Here is a 13145-nt window from a genome sequence, read left to right as displayed (position 1 = left end):
TTGCCCTTATGGGATTTCAGGCTTTTCGTATTTCGTATTTCGTATATAATTAAATGGAAGAAACGTTCAAACAAACAGCCCGACAATAATATCGCTAAAAAGCGTTTCAGTATATAGCGACTGAAGGGAGAAGCCTAGGACACCCAAAAACAAGATAGTGGCAACAATTCTATGAAGTCGAAACAGGATAAACGCTTAACCCCTACATGGAGATGAAGATGATTTTATTTTTAATGTAATAATAGTTAGTAGTAGTGATGACTGACAATATATTATTCTACTATATGCATGACCGAATCCGGTAGCATAATAGGCAGATTGAGTGGACGCAAGATGTATTGAGTCCCTTGCGATCTTTACGAATGAGAGACGAAGGGAATATAAGAGAAGGAGAAGTATAAGTTAGCGTTTGGGCATCACGTGCTGCATCACTCATGTAAATGCATTTACTCCATTTGCGAAGTCTTAACGTGTGGTAAACACAAGAGTGGTTTTCCTACATTCCCCCTTATTTTAGTGGAAGTACATGCTGAATGCATTTTCTGAGTGAACGAATTTTTGAACTGTTCCTTCTAGAGAGGTGAGGCTCATGTTTTCAAAATGCTGTGTACAGTCATATACCTTCTTCCACTCGTCCAAGTCTGCGTCGTGGTCTAGAGATTCAGGTATCTTATGTTTACTATAAAAGTGCTTCTAGCGACGTAATTTCAAGTCTGGCACATATATAATCCAACTAGTATTGAGCATTGATTGTGTATCTTGAAGACTGATTTGCGGGGTTACAGTTTTATCTAGAATTCATTTATTTGCGAACATTAGGCTTATACAAATTCATATTCTGTTTATTTTTCGAAATAGTCCCCCAGCTTATTTTTACACATCTGCCAGCGACAGGGACGTTACGTAATTCCTTTTTGAAAGAATATTTTTGATTGGTTGGTTGCGCAAAAATTTTTACACTTTGTTTTATTACCACGTCATTCGTTGCTTATGTTTTACCTCAGAAGCTTTTCTTCAGCAATCCAAACAGATGATGGCGGCACGAGCATAAATCTGGACTGTACGGAGTTGCTCCAGCGCTTCCCAATCAAGTTCAATACGGGTATTTAGATTCAGTTTTTCTTGCATTGCATTTGAAGATATTAATATAGGCATAATATAATTATGTACTTGCACAGTGAATAGGCTATATTACTTTAGTGAAAAAACCTTCACCGAGGATCTCTTAACGCTGTGGAACGCAAATGGGGAAGATGAAAAGAAGAAGGTTAGTACCGATAATCAATTCTGAAAAAAAGAGAAAAAAAGGAAAAAAAAAAAAGAAAAGGTCACCGGCGTGACTTGGAAGCAGGACTCGAACTCTAATGCTATGGTAGGAAATGGGTTTGAATTCCACTTGGGCGGACTATTTGGTTGAGTTTCTTCCCAATTTTCTCCAAATGTAAGGCAAATGTCGCTTAATTCCATGGCAAATGCTAAGGACTGATTTTGACAAATTATCACATCGTTATCACCACTTCCATCGATACAAGATAACCACGCAGTCGACACATCGTCGTTAAATAACCTATAAAGAAAATAGAACAGATTACCATCTTCTATCTTATGCTGATCCGTCGGAAACTGTCGAAATCTTCGACATTACACAGTATTTTCTGCGATTTTTTTCTTTAAACAAAATATAATATCCATTGCATGGTACAAACTTCTCACTGAAGAAAACAATGAAGAGAACAACTTTTAAATTGACAGTTGATTTTAATTTTTATAGTACTCGTTGGATTTTTTTTTTTTTTAGATCTTTAGGCCTACTTCCAGTATCAGATGTATTTATTTTCTTTTCTTTTTTTAAATTTGTTATACAAGGCAGCGTTTCTGAAATGTACCTTTTGCCATTATATATATATAGTAATGTTTCATCTTGTTCTTAGGAATAGTAATTAATATTTCAAGTCATAATACATGTGTAAAATTTCATTACGCTTTTAATATGTATAGTTCTAAATAGTTCTAATAATGTTATACAAATAATAATACGAGTAGGCCTAATTCAAAGATTATGAATTGAAAAGAATGACTGATCAGCACAAACAGGAGCAATTGATGAATATGTATACCAAATTACCATTTAGATCATTGTTTCTCAATCTCAAAATACCAAAATACTCTATAATCGTAAAGTGTACCAGCGACTAAGTAAGTTTTGACCCATAAGAAACGTGTGTAACGTACATTACTTTAGGTTAACTTTTATGTTGTCATTTTATTATTTATCTCTCATTAAATCTCACACAATATAAAAATTGAAAATAAACACGTCCTAAAATTGTATTTAGTAACGGAAAGTTTTATTTTAAATTAGTCTTGATAGTGCTACCTTTACTGCTCTTTTTTCTGACCTAAATCTTCCAACATGGGCACAAGTTTGGTCACACTTAAACGTAAGGAGTTTTTCAATTCGAGCCTGTTTCTTGTTTGGGTTTTAGTAGAGGTATTTTTAAAGAAGTAGTTTTACACAGATATATGGTTTAAAAGCAAAAAATAAATTGAATATCTCTTTCATGAAGCTTCATGTATTCTGCTTTCACTTTTGCCAAAACTCCGGAATACTCAGGGTCTTGAAGATGGTTACAAGTTCTTTGCCACATGACAAATCAGTAGATATTGTGACAGCCGGGATACGATCTCGCTACCGGCAGAAGGAGAGCAAGGTCGGCGGTGGCTCGGCGCGGCAAATGAAGTTGCGCGCGCATCTGCTTCCTGGGGCATGTGCTGTGGCTTAGAGAGAGGAGAGGAGAGACGGCGACCGCGGCAGAGAGGGAGAAATAATGCGCCTGCGACTGAGGGGAGAAATCCAGACAAATCGAGAGGCGCTATCTTCTGATCATGTGTAGAAATTTCCAGCATCGTACTTTCCGGAAACTATGGTTTAGTTATAAATACGACACGCGAGTGAACTTGAGCAGTTAGTTGCAGTCGTTCCTAGTTTTGGACAGCAAGGCAGTCTTGTGTAGCAGTGAAGCCAGCTTCGAGACAGGAGTTCGACTTGAGTTGTGTCCGTAACTGTGGGAGCCGGAAGTCCTGTGTTTGAGTGCAGTGGACCGCAGTTGGGGGACCTGAGTTCGAAGTACAGTGGACTGTCTCTGAAGGTCTGGGGTTCGAGATACTGTGAACTCGAGTGACTGAGCTAGAAGAACTAGCCAACGCAAACGAACTGTGAACTGAGAACTGACAGTTCTGATTTGTAAATAGTGCTTTGTGAACATTAGTTAAGATTAGCAGTACATTGTTGTTCTCAATAATCCAAGTAAATTGTCATTGTCGTCTGTGGAGTGCAATAACGAATACTGTGTTACTGTGTGGAGTGGAAAGCCCATTGTTGACAGGAGTGTTTACATTCAATTATAGAAAGTGATTATTGTCGTAACAATAAAAGTTACATTCTTCTTTTGAATTAAAGTTCCTCGAATTTGAAGAGTAGTGCCCATTTGCTCATTAAGTGAATTTACTATCCACAAGTTGTTTCCTTGAGTCCACATCTTCCGGGAAATATGATTCGAAAGCTTTCAGGAATCTTACGATGGCCTTTGATAGTTTCAGAGACTAGTTTCAAGTTAAAATCAGTACTATAAAATGGGATGAATAGGGACGAAGGTTTATTATTTTCTATGCTCGACCATGCCGAAATGTAGTAATTATACACCTGGTAGTAGCCCTTTAATGTACCTCATTAAAGTACACCTATTCATTATAGTTCAGTTGTTCAGCTAATGAGAAATCACTATTGTAGCATTATAAAACCGCAAGTATCGATTATTCTCGGATATGCAATCGAAAGACAACTAGCGAAACGTCACGGAGGCTGGAAATCCAATACTGTCGCAGAAGGTTATGTTCTGTTAATATAATAATTAGCGTTAGTTGTAAATAATATTCAAATAAATTCAATTTGTCATCTCGTTTTTCAATTCTAAATCAATTTCCAGGTTATATCAAGATTAATGTTCATGTTATTCTCTAGATTATATGAAGGCCAATGACATTCGTTCCTCGGAAAAAAATCAATACTTTCGCGTCTGCGCACATCTCACAATTTAGAAGGTCAGTTCCGCTCCTCACTTAGATAATCATAACATGAATACTTATGAATAATTTCAAGTTAGGAATATGGTCGAGCATAAAAAGTCGTATGAAACTTGCCTATAATGGTAATTAAGACGCTCGTATGAAAATTATGAAACGAGCGCAAGCGAGTTTCATAAACGAACATACTCGCGTCTTAATTACTACCATTATAGGCTCGTTGTATAATGTACTATTATTTCTTTGTGTCAAAGATTAAATTTAATAATAAGAGTGTTTATATTTTTATTCAATGAGTGAACAAATAAATACTCTTACTTACTTACTTACAAATGGCATTTAAGGAACGCAAAGGTTCATTGCCGCCCTCACATAAGCCCGCCATCGCTCCCTATCCTGTGCAACATTAATCCACTCTCTATCATCATATCCCATCTCCCTAAAATCCACTTTAATATTATCCTCCCATCTACGTCTCGGCCTTCCCATAGGTATCATTATTATATATTTACTCTTTGACACAAAGAAATAAAAAATAATAAAACTTCGTCCCTATTCACCCTCTGCGTCCTTATTCACCCAATTTTACGGTACTTTCTAAGTGAAATGAGTGAAGCTTTCAAACATGTAATTTTTCTGAATAGTTGATCATGTTTTGTAATATTTTAGTCTTATTGAATTCCCCTAGGTTGTTGTTAGCAGTAAGTATTTTTTCATGTCCCCTTGAAGAGACAAATTTAACTAATTTATTTTGGAAAATATAATCACTAAGAAAGCAAGTTTACCTAATCACTCCAAAATATGGATGTGTTCATCCAGCTCAGAATCTTAATGTTGAAAAATAAACTTCCTTCTCCATTTCGTATAATCTCTTCAAGACTATTCCTCGGGATAGCCATTTAACTGTCAAAAGTCGAGTTTCAAAACACTGTTTTTAATATAGTTGACAGTCGTAATTGCCTATGAAAGATCTTGAAAGAAGTTAAGAAACATCTTTTTGGATGCCAAATGTTGCTTATGGATGAAACAGTGTGTCACTAACATGGTGGTATCTGCCACCTTCTTAATTTATCAGCAACTCCAGAACGTCTCTTAGTCTGACAGGCAGCATCACCATCAGTACTGCGGTTTACACAGTTTTTTCCACTCCAGCTTTTTACTTAAAATGGCTTCATTTATTCCTTAAAAATTCAATTTCAGTGCCTATAGTTTGAGTTGGCAGTGAACAGACACAAAGTATATCCTTCGCCATTTTACCCGCATAAGTAACCAACACACTACTATTCTGAATTTCTGTCGATTCATTCAATAGTAGGCCTAAAGAAAACGGATTGTAAAACATTTCTAACTATTTGTGCAGTGCTAATCAATGAAGAATTATCTGAATTAGCCAAGTTTTATTAACGTCCGTAGCAACTAAAAATATTGTAATCTATCTGGAATTTTCTAAACATGCGCTGCCCACCAAGGAGTGCTTTGCGGCCCACCAGTTGAGAAACATTGCCTTAGATGAATTACTCGTATATCTTCTGGCTTCTGGATTAGATAGAATAAACATGTAACTTTTTCATTATATGCAAGAGTATTTTAAATAAAACTATTAAATATATTTTTTGGAAATATGAATGTGTTCTTGAAGAACGACAAGACAAAAGGCCTATATCGTACTATCATCACGTGAACAACTATTTTGTGAATCTAATAGTGTATCCCGTATGTGGTATATATACTATTAAACCTATAATGTTTTCAAGAACATTTCTCGTAGCTAGGAAGTTCGTATCGTAATTCGGATGTTGAACTTGGATTGTAACGCAACCGAATGCATAGCAGTACGTCAACATTTAACGAAGAATAATCGAAAAAAATAAACGTTTTACACACTCCTGTTTGAATAATTATTTAATAACAGATGAGTTTACTTTTTTGGAATCATACGTAGGCCTAATATTCACATTATGTAATACAATAACAACAGAATAGCTGACTTTTTTCAGAACCTAAATTTTAATCTAAATTAACAATATTCTTCAAACTATTCACGACTCTACACGGCTCCACAGAATGCCACTATGCGCTGTTTATGTGAACATAGTGTGTATCGTCTGTAGCGAGCGGTAGCAGAGCGAGGCGCGGGTGACTCTTCGCTGTACTCAACTGAAATTTACTGTTTTACTACGAACTTCCTACCTATGCTTATTTCCTAAAAGGCCAATTCACACGGAGATAGTTTACAGGAGTCAAGTGCTTGAAGCAACTCGACTTTCTCCGTGTGATATGGTTGAGACAGTCAAGTTGTGACTTGGCGGTCAAGCAGAATTTGAGTTGACGACTCGTCAACTTTTGAGTCCACTTTACCGTTACGTGATCAACTTGACTCCACTATTTTCCTCATGCGAATGATAACTTGTAGCAACTTGCACGCAGATATTGTGGATAGTGTGCGTGTATGGTTTGTTTAAATTAATAGCTAATTAATTTACATACCGAATTTCAGATTAATTTAACTTTCACACCTCACATTTTAACAATTACTAATTGTGCTTACAAATCACTTGGATTTGTAATTCGAAATTATTCAAGCAACCACTTGTGTTTAGGTTAGGTCTATACCTGGATAGAAGCAAGTGGGTTATGCTATAATAATTATTTGGAATCCTCGTTAAAAAAACAACGTTCGTTCTATCCAGTTGATACAGAATAAATTCCTTAGATTCCGTTATTATAGGCCTAACATATGCAAAATACCTTGTCCATTCCAGTTCTCAACTAGATTTTTGAGATAAATTTTTTTGTTTCCATACGCTCAATGTCTCAAGAACGACTTACTCGATGATATTTTTCAGAAAAATATGAACAAAAATAATACTGATTTCGTTGAAATATTCAAACTAATTCCATTTTATATTCCTCCAAATATATATATATATATATATATATATATATATATATATATATATATATATATATAATAAATTTTGTATTTAATATCTCTAGATCGAGACAAATATCAAAACTTTTCCCTTGTTTTGGCTCTGCAATTTATTATCGATTTATTTAAGTTCTGATTTTTTAAATCATAATAAGCAATATCTCTTTCATGTTTTCATTTCTTCTATTTCTATTGCTAATGAGTTACATATATTAGTAACTATTTTATAAACTGCTGTCCATGTGAATCATTACCAATAATTATAAATTAAATTTATGTGAAGAAGGTGCTTTGATCAGCATCTAGCCTGTGTACCTACGTTCCCATGTCATAATAAATAAATATATATTTTTAGAAGTGCATGATATGTACGAACTTCCGTGGAATATACGGTACGACAAAACTTCAATAATAATACTAATTAAAATTAAACAAGAGGCAATTATTTCAGAAATTTGTTACGAAACTTAAGGAATAAGGTGTTCAAGCATTAATGCAGAAGTGGTTCGCAGAAAAAAAAAACTTAGAACAGTGTACCTTTAAGCATACAATATTCAGCACGTTTTTTTACGTATGGAACATGATTTAAAGTTTAGTGTCTTCATGTGATCACAAATATAGAGTCAAGTTTAGAGGCTTCAAGCACGTGACTCCTATAAACTATCCCCGTGTGAATCAGGCTATACTGACTGGTATATGCACATATTGACGAAGTTACCAGACATTGGCCATTGGAACTAAATTTATATGTTTTATACATTATAAAATTGTGAATACTCAAGACCTGCAAAGATCTATTTTAAACTAAATTCTATAATTTTAAAATATAATGTTTAAATTATTGGAAATTTCTCCTTTCTGATTTTGAGGGAGCGTATTTTTGTGATCATGACTTTGCAACATTATATTTATTTTTTGAATGCTAAAGGTATACAACATAAAAATTATTAAATAAATCAACTTAGAAGTACTACAACAAGTTCCTTCAATCATTCGTGATGCAGTGATAATGCGACTATAGAATAGATTTGGTAGAATGATGGCAAGGAAACGGGAAAAACCGAGACGACTCCTCTAAGAACATCTTTATGCACAAAGAATTCTTCTTGGAACCTCTGGAATATGAATCCCAGGTTCTGGTTTGCAGAGCCAGCCGACTCTCAGTCCATTAGTTTGAATGCAAATCATCTTATATTTAATATAAGTTAGTCTGTCACCGCAGTCGTCGTCGTCGTCTTCGTCATCATCATCATCATCATCATCATCATCATCATCATCATAATCATCATTAACAGTAACAATTTATTAATCTAAAAAAATCTAAAAAAAAAAATCTGTTTCGGTAACGAAGATGTTAATTTATTTAAGCTTGCAATTACTTCGCATTGTTGGAGGTCTACAATTTTTATATTTCCTAGAAGTTAATAATAATAATAATAATAATAATAATAATAATAATAATAATAATATAATAATAATAATAATAATCTTAATATATAAAATTCAATGTGTGTATGTATGTATGTATGTATGTATGTATGTATGTATGTATGTATGTATGTATGTATGTATGTATGTATGTTCTCTATACAAAACTACACGCTTTGACCGATATGTGCCAAAGTTTGCACATTTAACCTTCATAACCAGAAGAAGAACATAGGCTGCATTAAAATTGTGCAAATGGAAGTTAAATGAATTAAAAATAAAAAAAAAAATAAAATAAATAGATCAAATCTTCATGTATCATATTAAAATGCAAAATCTTCTACAGTCAATTGTTTTTTTTTTTATTATTGTCTGTTATATTCAACATCGACTTTCACGAGGCCATGGAAATTTTAACACGAAATTAAATTACATTGTTGTTACAAATCATGAAGGCTAAAACTAGATAATTCATGCAATAAGTATCTTTACGCAGTCCATGACCGTATTATGAATTCCTCGATGCAGTTTGTAGATAGTGAGCAAACTGTTTTATACAACTGAATTATAGAATTCTTTGAAACTACAAGGATTGCTACCACATAATTTACTTAATATTGAATAACCAATAGTACTATTGCGAAATATTGACCCACCAAAATTATGCACGAATAAGAATTGGTGTAAAAAAACTCATGCAAAACGTAATAGAATTGGTAATATTAACTGCAAAAATAAAAGAAGATGTTTTCATTCCACGTATTGCTAGGATACTCATTCAATTTTAAGCAACTGCAATTTCAATGCCACTAGCATTTGTAATGGCCATATTAAAATGAAGCTCAAGGACAGTCGCTCAAAGTTGCAGACATTAACCTAAAAACTGCGTGTTTTTCACATCCTCAACTATATTTCATACAAAGAAGTGAAAAAAAAAGAAAAGATTTTACACATATCAATAAGCAATTCAATGATACTTTTTTCATGTTACTAATGTAGTATGTGAATGTATATAAGCCCACTGAAAATAACATTGTATTAATTCTCAAAATATTGTTGTTCACGTTGCAAATTTAATATGTTAAGCGTTGTGGAAATAAAATCTCTTAATTTCTAAAATACCGGTAGGCCTATACGTTTCTCAGAATATTAGTATTTATGTTAAAGAATGACTTATTGCGAGTTTACATTGTATCTGTATTCTGTGTGTAAAATTAGAATTAATATAATATGTTCTGAATTTATGAGATATGATTTCAAGTTATATTAAAAAAAACTGGATGTGATATAAGTGGTTGTACAGCGGTCAAGAGGTAAAAAAATCTTCCAATATAAATTAAATGATATATGTATATATTGATTCGATGATGAAACTGATCAGAAAGAGGAGAAGGTATTATATTTTCGTTGGGTTTTACTTTATTTATAGTTTGATTTTTCTATTACTTTATTTGTATTTCTGGCGGTGTGGAAGAGAAGGCCTAATGGCCTTAACTACACCAGAATAAATAAATAAAAACAAATAAATAAATAAATTTAAAACAACAGTTTAACGTCAGGCACATGATGAAATGTTTTCTTTTCGGTGCCTGATTTACAACTGTTTTAAATTGAGTTAACCCTGGCAGGCTTTTGGCTAAGGAGTTCATTAATTCATGTAAGTGTCGTTAAGTAAAGGTTCATCTTTATGGGCGAGGAAAGCTTAGTAAAGACGATTCGTTTTGGTTGTGTATAGTTAGGTTTCCGTGATTTCCGAAAATTTAATAACCAGTTTAATGAAAAATAAAAGCAGAAAGGAAAACCCGGGCAACACCGGGTACTTTCAGATAATAATAATAATAATAATAATCATCATCATCATCATAGTAATCATCATCTTCCGTGGCGGTCCAGGCCTTTAAGGGCCCAGACCGATTAGACGGCTGCTAATATCACGTCTACATGCCGAAGCAGAGGTGGACGATCACCCAACCAGAATGAAGATATCGTGTGGTTAGCACAATGATCTCCCCATCCTTTATAGCTGGCTTTCGTAACCGGATTTCGCTACCTATTGTAGCTCCAAATTCCTAGAAGTTTACAATTTAATATGTGATAATCTCTATCATTATGCAATGAAAATTGCTAACGATATGGCGTTGTTAGGTGAAGAGCAGATGATATACTAAGGAATATGTTGCTGGAGCTAAATGACAGCTATGAGCAGTATACCATAAAGATAAATGCAAACAAGACGAAAATAAAGAATGGCTGGGTCACTGAATAAGAAGAAACTGCCTACTGAAGAATGTACTGGAAGGAATGGTGAACGGGAGAAAAGTTGGGAACAGAAGAAGGTATCAAATGATAGACAACATTAAGATATAGTTTATACTGGGTGTTCAGTTCAAAGTGTGTCATGGCTCGCTGTATGCCGTCATGTGGCTAGCCGATGAGTCTAGAGTATCCATTCTTCCTACACTTCCGCAGAGGTGTATTACCTATGTGCCCGAGAAGTTGCCTAGAAAGTACGGCGTTCATACTGAAGAGTACTTACCGAAGTATACGGTAACGCCGGTAGTGGCAGGAATATGAACTGTTTCGAAACATGTACTGAGGTGAGTTTTTTCCTTACTGTTGAGATATGGGGAGAGGGTTAAGACGATTACTTACGTATTTGTTGACATTAATTTCGACGGTCAACATGGACACGGAGCATTTGATTTGTGTTGTGGAATGTTGTGGTACGCAACCGATGATAACAAATACCGTGCGTACGACTTGGACAAGCAAAATAACAGTTCGAAAGAGGTTATAGTAGCACACAGACCGTACAGACCGCCATCTGTTTCTAAGATGTTCAAATTATACTGTACACGTTCTCAAGTTCAGATTGAACTCCTTGATTAATAGGCAACTTCTCTGACATAAAAGCTGAAACTCGCTTCAAATCGCTGACTCATCAACAGTGACCTCAGCCAGTAGATCGTATGCGGAGACTAAGAGAAGGCGTAAAATAGAGAAGAGCGGAGAATACTGGGTTTGCAGTGAAAGACCTGCCCATGGACGGAAACTATAATGAATGAATGATTAAATGAATGTGATAATCAGGGAACGGATTTATATGGACTAAAAATATATGAAATATGTAAATATATATGTAGTTATTTTTACCAAAATATGGAATTAAATATGGATTTTTACCAAAATATGGAATTAAATATGGACTTAAAATTATAAAAAAATGACTATGTACGTTAAATATTGGTACATTTTAATCAAACTAAACAAAAAATATAATGGACGTACCTTATCTTCCAATGTAGTTTCAACAAAACACAATTTTTATTGTCTGTTACCATAACAATAGGTTACAAACATTTCTTTCAAGTGCTGAAAAGTGAATCTTCTTCTATTGTCTCTGAGGATAGATTTATACTGACTAAAAGAGCGTTCGACGTCACAAGAAGTAACTGGTACATAATTCAATTTCACAATGTCTGCTGGGGATAAGTCCAAGTTAATCTTCACTGTTGATTCACCACTCATCACAGCAACAACCTTTTGTAGTTCTTCATATCCAGGGTTTTTTGAAAGTACAGTGTCCACCTTAGCTCTTACTGCATCTGCAACTTTACCTCTACCACGATTCAGTTGTTCCACAGTACTATTTATAATTTCAAAACTTTCAGATAGTGAAAGGTGCCTATTTTGGAGACTTTTGAGCGTTTTTATGATGCATGAAAATGTATGCTGAATGTGAGCTAAGTCATTCTTCACACTTATGTCACAGGTAACTGTTTTCGCAGTATCAATTGAGACTGCATCTTCAGAGTCCAATGCAAGGAGAACATTGTTAATAGAGTCTATATGTTCGGCATAATATTCAACTGCTTCTAGCCATGTACCCCATCTAGTTAAAATTGGCTTTGGTGGCAATGGAATTTCAGGGTACATTTCTTTCAACACGTTAACTCTACTGGGAGCTTTGAGAAATACTTTTTTCACTGATGAAATCAACAAATCTACTTTAGGGAAATTGTCTCTGACCACTTCTGCCACACGATGAAATGCATGCGCCACACAAGTAAAATGAGTCAATTTAGGATATACAACAGATAATGCTTGTCCAGCTTTGACCATATAAGGGGCAGCATCGCTAATAAAGAATAACACATTATCGTACATAATACCCTTTGGCCACAGGATACCCATAGCTTCGTTGAACAGTTTAACTATAGTTTTGTTATTGCACTTTTCTAGAACATCACAATGTAAAAGAATTCGTTCAGAATATTGTTCACTTAACAAACCGATAACTACATTACCAACAAGTCTACCTTCTTTGTCGGGAGTCTCATCAATGGAAACCCAAATTGAACTATCTTTAATTTCATCTCTTATCTTCTGTATTGTCTCATCGTAGATGGATGGAGCATACGTCTTCCTAAGTGTTGACTCATCCGGGATTGTATGTTGAGTATATTTTTCAAGGAATTCCCTGAAGACCTTATTCTTTAGTTTGTAGAGAGGAATATCAGCAGAGATGAGAGAACGGCACAGGTCGATGTTAAACTCAGATCTTACATTCGATGTTGTTGGTTGTGTTAAAAACAATTGTCTCTGCTTGGAATTTAGTTGTTTGTTGGCCTGATGTTTACTAGTTGTAATGTGTTGTTGCACCAGGAACTTTTGTGTAGATGATACTGCACACTGACACAAA

The sequence above is a fragment of the Periplaneta americana genome, chromosome 2 (assembly GCF_040183065.1).
Source record: "Periplaneta americana isolate PAMFEO1 chromosome 2, P.americana_PAMFEO1_priV1, whole genome shotgun sequence".
In the NCBI taxonomy this organism is placed as follows: Eukaryota; Metazoa; Arthropoda; class Insecta; order Blattodea; family Blattidae; genus Periplaneta; species Periplaneta americana.
Note: the sequence above shows the minus strand (reverse complement) of the source record.